Source organism: Aquarana catesbeiana, linkage group LG02, assembly GCF_042186555.1.
Source record: "Aquarana catesbeiana isolate 2022-GZ linkage group LG02, ASM4218655v1, whole genome shotgun sequence".
NCBI lineage: Eukaryota > Metazoa > Chordata > Amphibia > Anura > Ranidae > Aquarana > Aquarana catesbeiana.
This window is the reverse complement of record NC_133325.1, coordinates 257,475,117-257,489,768: the sequence shown is the minus strand read 5'-3', so window position 1 is coordinate 257,489,768 and position 14,652 is coordinate 257,475,117.

Below are 14,652 nucleotides of genomic sequence, written 5' to 3'. Positions count from 1 at the left end.
TCTCCAGAGCCTCCCCCATCCTCTGGAATGCTCTACCCCAATCCATCCGATTTTCTCCTACTTTATCCACTTTCAGAAGATCCCTGAAAACTCATCTCTTCAGATAAGCCTATCTGGCCCCCACCTAACAACTGTACATTTATCTTCTCAATCAGCACCTCACCCATAGTTATTACCTCTTGTATCTCTTGACCTTCCCTCTTAGATTGTAAGCTCTAAGGAGCAGGGCCCTCTGATTCCTACTGTATCAAATTGTATTGTATTTGTACTGTTTACCCTCAAGTTGTAAAGCACTACGTAAACTGTTGGCGCTATATAAATACTGTATAATAATAATAATAATAATAATAGCCAGTCCTGGAGTCTAATGTGATCAGCTCACTCAATTAACAGGTTGAGTTCAGAATCAACCAAACCAATAATAGTCTCTACATACATCCTGGGAGATATTGTGGACAAATATTACTGTCCCATTTTAAGTAGTCCAAGATATATTTTCTCACTCACCCTGTGCCAGGATAGCACAGGGTGACTTAGACATAAGATGTATATGGGGAGCTGAAACAAGGACATCCCCTACTTTCCAAGGGATTCTGAGTTCCACGGGCTCTCTCGTCACATCTCTCCCCTTTCAGCAGAAGACTAACACAGGAGGAGACTCCAGACGGGTTGACTCCGAAGTTAGTAAGTAGTTCCAGTCCTCTAATGCCTGTACCCACATAGTACCCCAAATAAAATTGTTCCAAACAAAGCATTACTCACCCAGCCAACCTCTGCCTCTCTCAGAGAACATATCTGCCGATGGGGAGAGGCCTGGACTGGCCCTTCTCCCTGGAGTCCTTTCTGCCGCTGGAGAGAAGACAGGGTGACTGGTCTCACTCTGTCATGCTGTTGGGGATCTGGGGTGACTGCCCAGCATCCCTGGGGTATACAGGTGGAGACTGAAGTCCCATCCACCTTCACAGGAAATCCATCCTCTGTTAGATGAGGGCAGAGTCCAGCAGTCCTTGGCCCTGTTACCAGTCCTTATGCTGGAAACCCCACACCATCTGTTCCGGCTAACTGTTGGGGAGGGAGGCTGACTGCCCCGCCTCTGTGGAACTCTGTAGTTGTTGCCGGTGCTGGGCAGAGGTTGGTAACACTCTGCCCTGTTGCCAGCACTTCTGCTGGGGACTCCACATCCTCCGCTCTGGCTAACCATTGGGGCAGGAGGCTGGCTTCCTCCACTCCCAAACTGTGTAGCTGCCATTGGGGAGGTGAGCCAGCTGCTTCCTTTTCCATTCCCTCATCTGGTTGCTTACATGTCTATGGTACTGTCTCCCAGGTGCACTGATCTTTGCTGGGGAGGGAAGGCCGCTTCCTCCACCCTGGCCAATTGTTGGGGAGGGACAACACACACCTCCTCTCCTTTCTCCCCCTGTATCTGCTGCTGGGAAGTGATTGCCACCTTCTCACCCTGGGCCTCTGAAACTGCCACAGGTGTGGGGCAGAGGTCTTGGACCCTCTGTTCGGTTGCCAGATCTTCAGCTGGAGAAGTTTGTTGTAACTCCACAGATACTGCTGTTGGTGCTGGGCAGAGCACAGTGAAGTTTGGCCCTAATACCAGCTCTTCTGCTGGAGGCTCATCAGGTTGTTCTTCCTCAGCAGAAAAGTCTATTAAATCTCCTATCTCTATAACTGGTGTCTGGGGATAGAGGTTCACCATCTCCTGTCCATGGAACCCAGAAGATGTTATCAGTGCTGGACAGAGGTTAGCAGAGCTCTGCCCTGTTGTCAGCACTTCAGGTTTGGGGACGGCAATCTTCAGATTTTCCACTGCCGAGTCTCTGGCATGGTGCTGAACGTGTTCTAGCAGTTTCCTGTATGCCCTTTCCAGATGCTGTTCCTTCCTTAGCAAATGGTCCAGATCAGGTTTGAGCTCTGAGACCCCTGCAAGACCGAGCATAGCCTCTCTATATTCTCGCAGGTCCTCAAGGTCAGGCTCCCCTTCATCGCCAAACATAAAATGATCTGTAAGGCTCTCCCACAGCAATCCAGGGCCTCCAAAGTCATATCCCTCCAGGGGGCATTCTGTTGTCTCCCCTAAATATCCCTCCTCTGCGTGCCATTACAGAGCCCGATAATGATTGTCCAGCTCTATCTTCTGCTGGACCAGCCTGTCCAACTCAGTCACCCATTGCTCCTGGGGCCGCTCTCCCAGGAATGCCATCCGCAATGCCTGTTGGTCACTGGCCCGTTGCTCTTGGGTTGGAAAGCACTTGCCCTGTTTTATACCAGAGAGCTGGAGGGCTCCAATCCAGAGCTCCACCTGAATTTGCTGCCTAAGCTCCAGGTATTCATCCTCAGACACAGTCCTGGTGTATGTTGAAAGGATGATCCACAGCAGCCCCGGGAACTCTGATGCCAGGTCCATATTTCCGCTGGGGTGACTGAAGTCTGCTATCCTGATCTTGGATCCAGGTGGAGGTTTAGATTTCCCAGACTGCAGGAAGCTTTCCCGCTGCTTGCCACCAATGTCACGGAACATCCCTCACTTTCGCTTGAGTGCTTCCGTCAGTATACCGCTTCCTAAGTTCTGGAACACAAGTCCAATGGATCTGGCTATAGGAAGCCTGAAGAACTAGACAACACCAGTCTTGGAGTACATCAGGACTAACTCTTTATTTGAGATCTCACACACATTTATACAGCAGGCTGACTCAAAGCTAACCTAATTAACATGAGCTAATTTACTAACAAATTTACCCAGACCAGATGACAGACTTGTGGGCACCGAGCTTCACACAGTAGTATAAACACAATAGCTGGAGCTAATTACAATTAACTATACAAACAATAATATTCCCCCCTCCTCAGCCTAGTCATCAACAGTTCGTCTCCTAGCCAGTCATGGAGTCTAATGTGATCAGCTCACTCAATTAACAGGTTGAGTTCAGAATCAACCAAACCAATAATAGTCTCTACATACATCCTGGGAGATATTGTGGACAAATATTACTGTCCCAATGTCACGGAACGCCCCACACTCCGCTTGAGTCCTTCCGTCATATACCGCTTCCTAAGTTCTGGAACACGAGTCCAATGGATCTGGCTATAGGAAGCCCAAGAACTAGACAACACCAGTCTTGGAGTACATCAGAACTAACTTTATTTTGAGATCTCACAGACCTTTATACAGCAGGGATGACTCAAAGCTAACCTAATTAACATGACCTAATTTACTACAAAATGTACCCAGACCAGATGACAGTCTTGTGGGCACCGAGCTTCACACATTAATACAATTAACAATACAAACAACAATCTCCCCCCTCCTCAGCCTAGACCATTCGTCTATTAGCCAGTGCTGGTGGCTAATGTGATCAGCTCTCTCAATTAACATAAACACATGTTGATAACACCAGCATCTCCTCACAGGATGTGTCCCAACAGAATGAATCAGTCTCATCAGCAGGGGGCTGCTGGAGGAATCCCCCCTCCCTCTTCAGGGACACAAATCTACAGTAAGGAGTCCCCATACAATATATACATGACTGAGTCCGATTAATACAGTTCAGACTGGATTTCTCATTCACCTCAAATGCTAGGGCCCATAATCGGTGGGCAACAGGCTTGCATACAGTCCTCTCCAACAGCCTCTGCTCCGGCCAGGTCCGTGACATTTCTCCCCTTTCGGCAGGAGACTAACACAGGAGGAGACCCCAGACGGGTTGACTCCGAAGTTAGTCCATAGTTCCAGTCCTCTACTGCCTGTACCCACACAGTACCCCAAACAAATTATTCCAAACAGTGTATTACTCACCCAGCCATCCTCTGCCTCTCTCAGAGAACATATCTGCCGCTGGGGAGAGGCCCGGACTGGCCCTTCTCCCTGGAATCCTTTCTGCCGCTGGAGAGAAGACAGGGGGACTGGGCTCACTCCATCCGGCTGCTGGGGATCTGGGCCGACTGCCCAGCATCCCTGGGGTATACAGGTGGGGACTGAAGCCCCATCAACCGACACCAGATCAAGCTGCAGTTGTGAGGTGATGACTGCATTCTCTCCTTGGCTCCTGATCTGCAGCTCGCGATAGACTGCCACCTCCTCACCTTGGGCCTCCACAATTGCTGCAGGTGTGGGGCAGAGGTCTTGGACCCTCTGTCCGGTTGCCAGCACTTCTGCTGAGGGTTTGCCAGGTGGTTCCTCCTCTACAGAAACGTCTATTAAATCCCCAGTCTCTGGAATTGGTAAAAGTGTGGGACAGAGGTCTTGGACCCTCTGTTCAGTTACCAGATCTTCAGCTGGAGAAGTTTGTTTTAACTCCATAGATGCTGCTGGCAGAAAATCACATGTCCCTGTCAGTGTTGTGGGAGAAAGGCTGACTACCTCTTCTCTCAGGAAGGCCGAAGCCACTGTTGGTGCTGGGCAGTACACAGTGAACTTTGGCAATGATAGCAGCTCTTCTGCTGGAGGCTCATCAGGTTGTTCTTCCTCAGCAGAAAAGTCTATCAAATCCCATGTCTCTGCAACTGATGTCTGGGAATAGAGGTTCACCATCTCCTGTCCATGGAACCCAGAAGATGTTATCATTTCTGGACAGAGGTTAGCAGAGCTCTGCCCTGTTGTCAGCACTTCAGGTTTGGGGACGGCAATCTCCGGATTTTCTACTGCCGATTCTCTGGCATGCTGCTGAACTTGTTCTAGCAGTTTCCTGTATGCCCTTTCCAGATGCTGTTCCTTCCTTAGCAAATGGTCCAGATCAGGTTTGAGCTCTGAGACCCCTGCAAGACCGAGCATAGACTCTCTATAGTCCCTCATGTCCTCAAGGTCAGGTTCCCCCTCATCACCAAACATAAAAAGATCTGTAAGGTTCTCCCACAGCAATCCAGGGCCGCCAAAGTCATATCCCTCCGGAGAGCATTCTGTTGTCTCCCCTAAATATCCCTCCTCTGCGTGCCATTGCAGAGCCCGATAACGATTGTCCAGCTCTATCTCCTGCTGGACCAACCTGTCCAACTCAGTCACCCATTGCTCCTGGGGCTGCTCTCCCAGGAATGCCATCCGCAATGCCCGTTGGTCACTGGCCCGTTGCTCTTGGGTTGGAAAGCACTTGCCCTGTTTTATACCAGCGAGACGGAGGGCTGCAATCCAGAGCTCCACCCGAATCAGCTGCCTGAGCTCCAGGTATTCATCCTCAGACACAGTCCTGGTGTATGTTGAAAGGATGATCCGCAGCAGCCCCGGGAATTCTGATGCCAGGTCCATATCTCCGCTGGGGTGACTGAAGTCTGCTATGCTGATCTTGGATCCAGTTGGAGGTTTGGATGTCCCAGACTTCAGACTTCAGGAAGCTTTCCCGCTGCTTGCCACCAATGTCACGGAACGCCCCACACTCTGCTTGAGTCCTTCCGTCATATACCACTTCCTAAGTTCTGGAACACGAGTCCAATGGATCTGGCTATAGGAACCCCAAGAACTAGACAACACCAGTCTTGGAGTACATCAGAACTAACTTTATTTTGAGATCTCACAGACCTTTATACAGCAGGGATGACTCAAAGCTAACCTAATTAACATGACCTAATTTACTACAAAATGTACCCAGACCAGATGACAGTCTTGTGGGCACCGAGCTTCACACATTAATACAATTAACAATACAAACAACAATCTCCCCCCTCCTCAGCCTAGACCATTCGTCTATTAGCCAGTGCTGGTGGCTAATGTGATCAGCTCTCTCAATTAACATAAACACATGTTGATAACACCAGCATCTCCTCACAGGATGTGTCCCAACAGAATGAATCAGTCTCATCAGCAGGGGGCTGCTGGAGGAATCCCCCCTCCCTCTTCAGGGACACAAATCTACAGTAAGGAGTCCCCATACAATATATACATGACTGAGTCCGATTAATACAGTTCAGACTGGATTTCTCATTCACCTCAAATGCTAGGGCCCATAATCGGTGGGCAACAGGCTTGCATACAGTCCTCTCCAACAGCCTCTGCTCCGGCCAGGTCCGTGACAAGTCTCTACATACATCCTGGGAGATATTGTGGACAAATATTACTGTCCCATTTTAAGTAGTCCAAGATATATTTTCTCACTCACCCTGTGCCAGGATAGCACAGGGTGACTTAGACATAAGATGTATATGGGGAGCTGAAACAAGGACATCCCCTACTTTCCAAGGGATTCTGAGTTCCACGGGCCCTCTCGTCACAGATGATATCTGTCCTTTCCTAGATGTTGATGTTACTAGTTGTGTGAGCACCGAGGGTCTAGTCAATTCCCATGTTGACAGTGTAGCTTGTGCTGAGATGGCATGCCTAAGTTGTAGATATTAAAAAAACAAGACATTTGGTAAGCCATACTACCCCCTCAGGGATTGAAAATCCCGTAGGATTCCGCCTAGGTATAGCTGTGTGATGTATACCACCTCGCTTCTAGACCACGCAGAGAAGCCCTGCAATTTACACAGTTTGGGAAAGTTACTATTGTTCCAGGTACGAGACCATTCAGCGTATCTTTCATATTGAAAGTGTTGCTTGGCCTTGTTCCATATTTTATCTATAAGCACCAAAGTTTGGTATTCAAGTATTTTTCTGAATTCTCCCACTTCCATGCACTCCACAAGGCCCCCGCTCGAGAGTAGAGTGCGTATGATATTGCTTGTAGGGTCAGAGGACCCGGGGTGCAGCCATCCCGTTAGGTGCTGCAATTGTGCCACTATAAAGTAATAGTATGGGTTCGGGACTGCTAGCCCGCCCGAGTCCTTCGCCTCCTGTAATGTTATCAATTTAATACGTGGCACCTGTTTCCTCCATATCAAGGAGCGGAATATGGTGTTGCATTTTTTGAAAACATGGATAGGAATCCAGATGGGGCATTTTGGAGCACATACAAGAGTTATGGGCCCCAGACCATTTTTATCAGATTACATCGATCCACTACCGAGAGTGGAAGTTTTATCCAACTATCTGCTTTTTCCTGGAATTTTTGAATCAGGGGATTTACATTAAGTTTAACATATAGTTCTAGCTTGGGAAGAATACTATGCCTAAATACTGGAATGTATCTACTACCCTGATCTGGTCTGCTGCTGAGGGAAGAGGCGATACAAGGGGATCAAGTGGTAACAATGTGGATTTGTCCCAGTTTATCTTGAACCCGAGTAGGATCCAAATTTACAGATTAACTCCATGAGATTTGTTAAAGAGGCAGATGTGTCACCCAAAAAAATTAGCGCATCGTCCGTGTACAGGGCTATTTTATCTTCCAAATCTTTCCTTTTAAAGCCACATATAGCCGGGTTCCCTCTGATAGCAGCAGCCAGGGGCTCTATGGCCAGAGCAAAGAGTAAGGGGGATAGCGGGCAGCCCTGGCTTCCCCGGTGTAAATCAAAGAAGGGAGATAGCATTTTATTAATTCTAATGCAAGATTTCGGTGCCCTATATAGTAGTTTAATCCAAGAAATAAATGTCTCCCCCAAGTTGAATTTCTCTAGCGCCCTCCAAAGGTAATCCCATTCTACACTATCGAATGCCTTAGTGGCGTCTAATGAAAGGATAGCTCTTTGACCTTGATTATCTGTTGGAATCTGCATGTTTAGATATAATCTGCGAAGATTGTGTGAAGATTGTGCGATCTGGACCTATTAGGTATAAATCCCAATTGTACTATTTTTGTCACCACCTTGGACAACCGTGTAGCGAGGACTTTAGTAATCAATTTTAGATCGTTATTTAAAAGTGATATGGGCCTGTATGATTTAGGTCATAGTCTGGTAAGGAGTCATTAGCATGTGCTTCCGTGGTGGTATGGAGCAATTCTGTATGCCTCCAAATTTCTTGTACATCTCAATTGGGAGACCATCATTTCCCGGGGCCTTAGAATTGCTAGGAATGTTGCTAGGGCAAGTTGCAATTCCTCTAGAGACAGAGGTGCATTTAGCAGTTTTTTGTCTTCCCCCTGTATTGTTGGTAGTGGGATTCCATCTAAGATCTCAGTTAAGGCAGCTTCAGAATATTTCACCTTTCATGAATACACATCCTGAAAAAAGGTACAGAATCCCTTCATAATTGAGGGGGTGTCCGTAGCTACCTGTGTTGGTGACATGGCCAGGCGGTGAATAATTGGTGATGGTTGTTGCGATTTAGCTATTACCGATAACATATGGCCTGTTTTTTCCCCCTCTTCAAAGCATGTTTGTGAGGTAAAGAAGCGTTTGTTTTATGCTTGTTGGTTATGTATGGTATTCCCGAGTTTTATTGTTATTTCCAATTTTATTTTTATTTTAATTTTACACTACATATTTTTTATTATTATTTTTTATTACCTTTGTTACTGTGATTTTTAATTCATATATTCCTTGTATGTTATTCATAACATAATCATGCAATTTATACTGGCCATTGTGGCTTGGTACTGTTGGACCTTCATGTTGAACCGTGGATCCTCCTTTATCTAAATCTATATATTATTTAAGCCCATGTTATCATCATATAGGTCTGGCTAATCATGTAATATACACTGGTCATACTGGCTGGGTACTGTTGGACCCTTATGTCGAACCTTGGATCCTTTTTTCTCTATTTTTATTTTTATTTGTATTTAATTTTCTTTATTATTTAAGCCCATGTTATCATCATATAGGTTTAGCTACAGATATTGTGCATATGGTATGCACTAACTTACGTCATCCAATGGCCTATAGAGGTGCAGTGCTTAATGTGCTGCCCTCTTTATATATACCAGTCTGATTGTATGTTTCCACACATATTTCACCCTATTATAATGTTTCCTAACAAAATTCCTCATATCCCCTTATTTTTAAATGTTTTGTAATTCGCTTTATAGATGTCCCCTTCACAAGCTCGATCTATTTCTTCTTTTGTTGTCACACTCGGGAGACAGCGCTGTGCGTGACGTTGCGACGTTGTCTCCTCCACCTACTCGAGTGCTGCCTAGTTTAGCAATATGCCGTCTATGTCAGCGCTTCCGTAGTGAACTGTGAAGTGCATGACGCTGTGCGCTCCATTCAGCCTACACGAGAGTGAGGCTTGAGACGCACGCTGCCGGTGCCATTTTGCCGTCACCTGGAAGTTGCTCTAATTGAACGAGCAATTAGATTGGAGCCACGGTTTAACACGGGGGTTCTGTACCATATAAAAAGGCAATGTTTGGGGTGGTGCAGCACCCCAGATGATGTCGCCTAGGACGAAACGCATCGGGATGAGCTGCTGACACCACCAACATTGCCAGATATTTGTATCCAAAGCGCTGTTTTTTCTACCAAAATGTGAGTTTTCCTACTTTTAAATAAATGAGTTTTAAACCCCTTATACAGTATTACGCTATATACTCTTACGTCTTTTATATGTATACGCTGGATGCCTGAGTGGACTTACTCCCTTTGCCATATCTAAAGTATTGGGTCACCTGGATTAACCCTCACGTTATACAGACATCATCGTGGATCCCCACAATTACAAGCGAGATTGATCCAGTGGGTATACACCCATCTGTGTCCAATCTTTCCGGTAAGCCCCTAATCCAATAGGGTGGTGGATCTTCTATCAACACAGTCACTAGCTGTCTTCACTTTTTTGGTGTTATTTATCTACTATAGACTTTCACTTTTAAGGATAATATCAGCATGTCGAATTACGGACTTTATTTTTCTCACAAGGATTTTTTATATATATATTTATGCGATTTATTTATTGGGCTTAACCATGAATATGGTTATGGACTATGTCTATGGTTGTTAGCGCTACACTTTTCTTTATATTTTTTTATGGTGTACTTTATGGTTATATTTTAGAACAACCAAATATAAAACACATAAAAATATTGAATAATATATAACACTCCGGCGCTATCTCCTGTGTAATCAAACCAATGTGCAATATTATTATTATTTAAGGTACTTATATAGCGCCATCAATTTACGCAGCGCTTTACATATACATTGTACATTCACATCAGTCACTAGCCTCAAGGAGCTTACAATCTAAGGTCTCTAACTCACATTCATATACTAGGGGCAATTTAGACAGAAGCCAATTAATCTACCAGCATGATGGGAGGAAACTGGAGTACCCAGAGGAAACCCATACAGGCACAGGGAAAACATGCAAACTCCAGGCAGGTAGTGTCGTGGTTGGAATTTGAACCAGCGACCCTGTTTACTGCTAGGCAAGAGTGCTACCCACTACACCACTGTAAGTTGTAAATAGCTATACGTTTCTGCAACCATCAATTGTGCAGCCCAGATGTTATAATGGCAGTATAAAATACACTGTAAAATGTGTTTATGCTCCTCATAATTTTAAAACTGCAATACTTTGTTTTATAAATACATGTTTTAACATACTACACCATGAGGAGTTAACTTGTTGTCTGAGCTTGCTTGCAGATGTAGTGCCCTCCCCAACTTCCAGAGGCCTGGTGGTGAAACCCAGAGACAGGAAGGGCTGACAATCCTCTTCAGGGTGCAGGTTACTAGGCATGGTGGGTGGTATGCAAGGTAGAAAAATGGGTGCCAGTCACTTTTAGGAATGAACAAAGAGGTTTATTTCTCTTAACAGGAAAATGTGGGAGAGATGGATAGGGCACAGGATACCCTTAGTCAAATACCATAGCAGGCTAGCAGACCGGCAGACTCCTTAGACAAAATTGTAGAAAAAGGCAGACAGCAGTACAGAGAAAGGGCCTTTAAGCTGAAAATAGCAATCTGTAACCTTGTAGCGTCCACTGTCTATTATAGCAACAAAACTCAGCTCACAGAATTGCACAGAGTTTCCTTGGATGAGTTCTCACCTGAAGCTCTCCCAGCCACTTCATAGTCCCCGGCTCATGAAGCATCTCCTCTGGTACTTCCTCAGAACTCCATCCCTCTCCACATGCCACAGGCAACAAGAGGTGTTGATTCTCTGGCATGTCCTCTCCCATGCCCCCAGGCATTGAACAGGCTCTCCCTGACAGAGTCCCGGAACACACTACGGTTTCCCTTCAGGCTTCAGGCCTACACCATAGCGACTTCTCCTCACACACCCACCCACACCGCAGTCTGGGCAGAAAAGACCCAGATCACCTGACATCCTCCAAATAAATACCCTTTCCCAGCATGCTCAGTGACCAGTTTGATTGGCTGGGAAAAGTATACATGTCCTTAACCTAGTCCCACTGTAATTCATCACACTAATGCCAAAGGTAACAGTGCCACCTATTGACAAAAGGGAGAAACTACATCTGAAACAGGCTTAGGAGGAAACCCATTTGGTCTTTAAGACTAAAAATTAGCCAGGCTACCTACCACCTAGCACAGCTAAATTTATTAGCAGCCCTGTTTAGGACAAGGGTGCTACACTCTCCCCCTTCCAAGGAGACTATGTCCTCGGAGTCTGTGAAAGAAAACATATGCTCTCAAGCCTGAGAGTGTATGTCCTGGCAAAATGTGGATAGCGAAGGATAAAAGGTAAGGATGAGCTTTTAGTAACAAATACATGTGGCATTACACATGAAACAGAAAAAAATTAGGCGTTATCTATACTTATATGTGGCATTCCACACGGTAGCAAGTAGAAAAATGCAATAAGCAACAACATTATGACCTAACTATCTATCTAGCTAATACTTATACAATAAGGTGATAGAAGATGAGCATTACTGTAGAAGATCAAAGCACGGTCTCTTCTCATCTGAGGAAGATGCAAGGTTTATAAAAAAACACATAGAAGCAATGGACTATGCAATATTAATAATGTAGCATTTGGCAACACACTATAATATAATCTACTATTAAAGCAATATCTGTGCAAAATTAACATGTATATACATATTTAGAGCATTGTCTACCCTCAGCTGAGAGTGAGAAAATGTGTAGGGTGAACACAGCAATATATCTTAATATATTTACAATATATTGCGACTTTACAATCACTTTAAGGTTAGGTTAGGGTTAGGATTAGGAGTTGGGGTTAGGGTTAGGATTAGGGGTTAGGATGTCACGTACCTTGGTTGGAGGCTGATTTGATGAGAGGGCTTCCCTTGTGACTCTGGTCCAAGCACCTTTAAAGAAGCACAAGTGCCAGAAATAATAAAAAAAAAGAAGAAATAAATGTAAAATAAATACACAAATAAAAATAATCATAAATAATAAATACATTCAATGAAAGAATACTAAGTAATAGTAAATAAATAATTAACCCCTAACCTGAACCTCTAACCCTTAAAAAAATAATAAAATAATAATAATTAACTAAACACCCTAACCCTAACACAAAGTAAATATATAAATTACTAATATTATTATTATTATTTTTATTATTATTATTTTGTTTTTTGTTCAGGTTTGGATGTTTATTATTATTATTTATAAAAATGTAACATTTTTATTGTTAGTGGTTAATTATAATTTAAGTATTATTACATGTTATCAATTTATTTTATTTATTTATGATGATTTTTAGGGAATGTGAATTTAGTTTACATTCATATACAGTATTATTGCTATTTTATGCTTTACAGTTTTTAATTTGAGCAGAAAATCATGCAACAAACACATGACAAAATGCGTGAATGTGCACAAAACCGCATGAATGGGGCGTTTCTATTAATTTCTATGGGCATAAAAACATGCCAAAAATGCTCAAATCTGCCCGATTCATGCTACAAAAAAAGCCCCAGAATTTTTTTTGAGCTTCAGGTGACTTGTAGTGGAGATCTGAACCATCTCCATAGAAAATAATTGATTTTTTCTCCTCCAGCATTTTGGAGCTTCAAGCTCCAAAAGCTAGAGGTATGAATGGGGCCTAAGGGTTTTAAAGATGCTTTACATTTTCAAGTTGCTGTTACCTTTTTTCCTAATGTTTCCAAATTCTAAACAGTGAAATACAACAAATAATAAGTAAAAAAAATATATAACACACAAACATTCAGAAACAAACACCTTAGATCACCCTAACTTCTCCATTCCCTTTATTTCAAATGTGTTTTGCTGAAACAGTAATATTTTTGAGAGACAAACAGAACAAAAATCAAAGATTCTGACTTTAAGCACTGCGTGCTTGTCTAGGTCTTCAATAGTTAAACAGCCAGGGGACTAGCATTTTTAGGAGATGTCAACAATATCAGCAATGATAGCCATTAAATTTTTTATAACAAAAATTCTTAAGATGCTTGTGGCATGTTTGATACATGGACCTGTTCTCCTCCTGGTAATATAAAATATTATAAATATATATATAGTAGGTATAATAGAGTATACATAGATGCAATGCTATTTATAAAAGTTATTTCATTGCAGCACAAAAACCCATAACCTGTGATCATTTTTTTTTATCCCAAAATCCAAACACATTAACTTTATATCTTTCACTATTTTTAATTGCACTATTAAAACAACAATAATGCTTGATGTTATTTTAATCACAGCTGGACATTTATTGCCCAGAGCTTTATTGCTTGTCTTCTGCGAGGCTCACACTGCCCACCTCTTAAAACGATTCACCAACATTATATTAAATGCATATTCAAAAAGAAAGTCATATTTTATGTCCTCTAATTGTCTAATTGATATTCAACTTAAAACTAACTGCTCACCAGACCCACCAGACATTCAGCAAAAAGGCATCCACAGCATCTTCACTGCTCAAGGCCTAGCAACCCTACAGTTTGTAGAGTTGTCAGGAAAGGGGGCTCAGTAACTCTTCATTCTAATAAAATTTCCATCTTCAAATTTGCTAAAGTAATTAAAACAGTTATACTGTACCTTTGGAGCAAGACTATATGCATAACTCTTTAGGCAGCTTGTATTGCAAAGAATAACTTGCAATGTGCTTATTTAGGGAAACTTTCAGGACAGATTGGACAGTTAAAAGTACATTAACATACACTGCAGGACCCAAGCCTTGATGTCTTCAGCCCTTTAGTAGGAAAGACAGTTTACATGTCTAGTTTGCAATTGAGTATGAAGATCTGCCAGTACAGCACAGACAGGGTTAATCATAGTAAACATAACTCCCCATCGCATTATAAAAATACATAGAAGTAGAAGGATAAGTAATATTTTTTTTCCGTTTTGAAGTTTTCTTAAAAGAGCTTGTAAAAAAGGTAAGCATCCATTTTTAAAATTGTGATGTGTGAAGGGAAACACATATAAAGTATGTCTTACCCCAGTTTGGCTGTAAAGGTGTAAATACACTTTAAACTGAAACTAATGTCTTATTCATATGATGGTTGTCTACCAGTACTGCTAATTTCTTTTAAAGTGGTGACAATTTAATGTTAACAGAGTACTGCCGGTAGGGCAAAAAATATGTGGCAGAAGACATTTAGATATGCTTGCCATCTATCTGAATTCTACAGGTGGATTAAGGCCTTTAATGGCAGTCTTTTTCAGAACTGCTTCTCTACCCATACAATCTGCAGGAATGCAAAAACAACTTAAAGCTGTTTCATGCAACTTTGAACTGACCTTTTACAGTACTTCACTAAAGGTTTTAGCTTTAAACCAATTAGTAACCTGGGTTGGCTTCTATTATCCAGTCAGTATAAGAGACATGTACAAATATGGTTTACCACCTTGACCATCTTGAATAAAACTGCTTTACTCAGCTTGTAAAAAAAAAAAAAAAATTACACTTTTTAAAAAATAAATTAATTA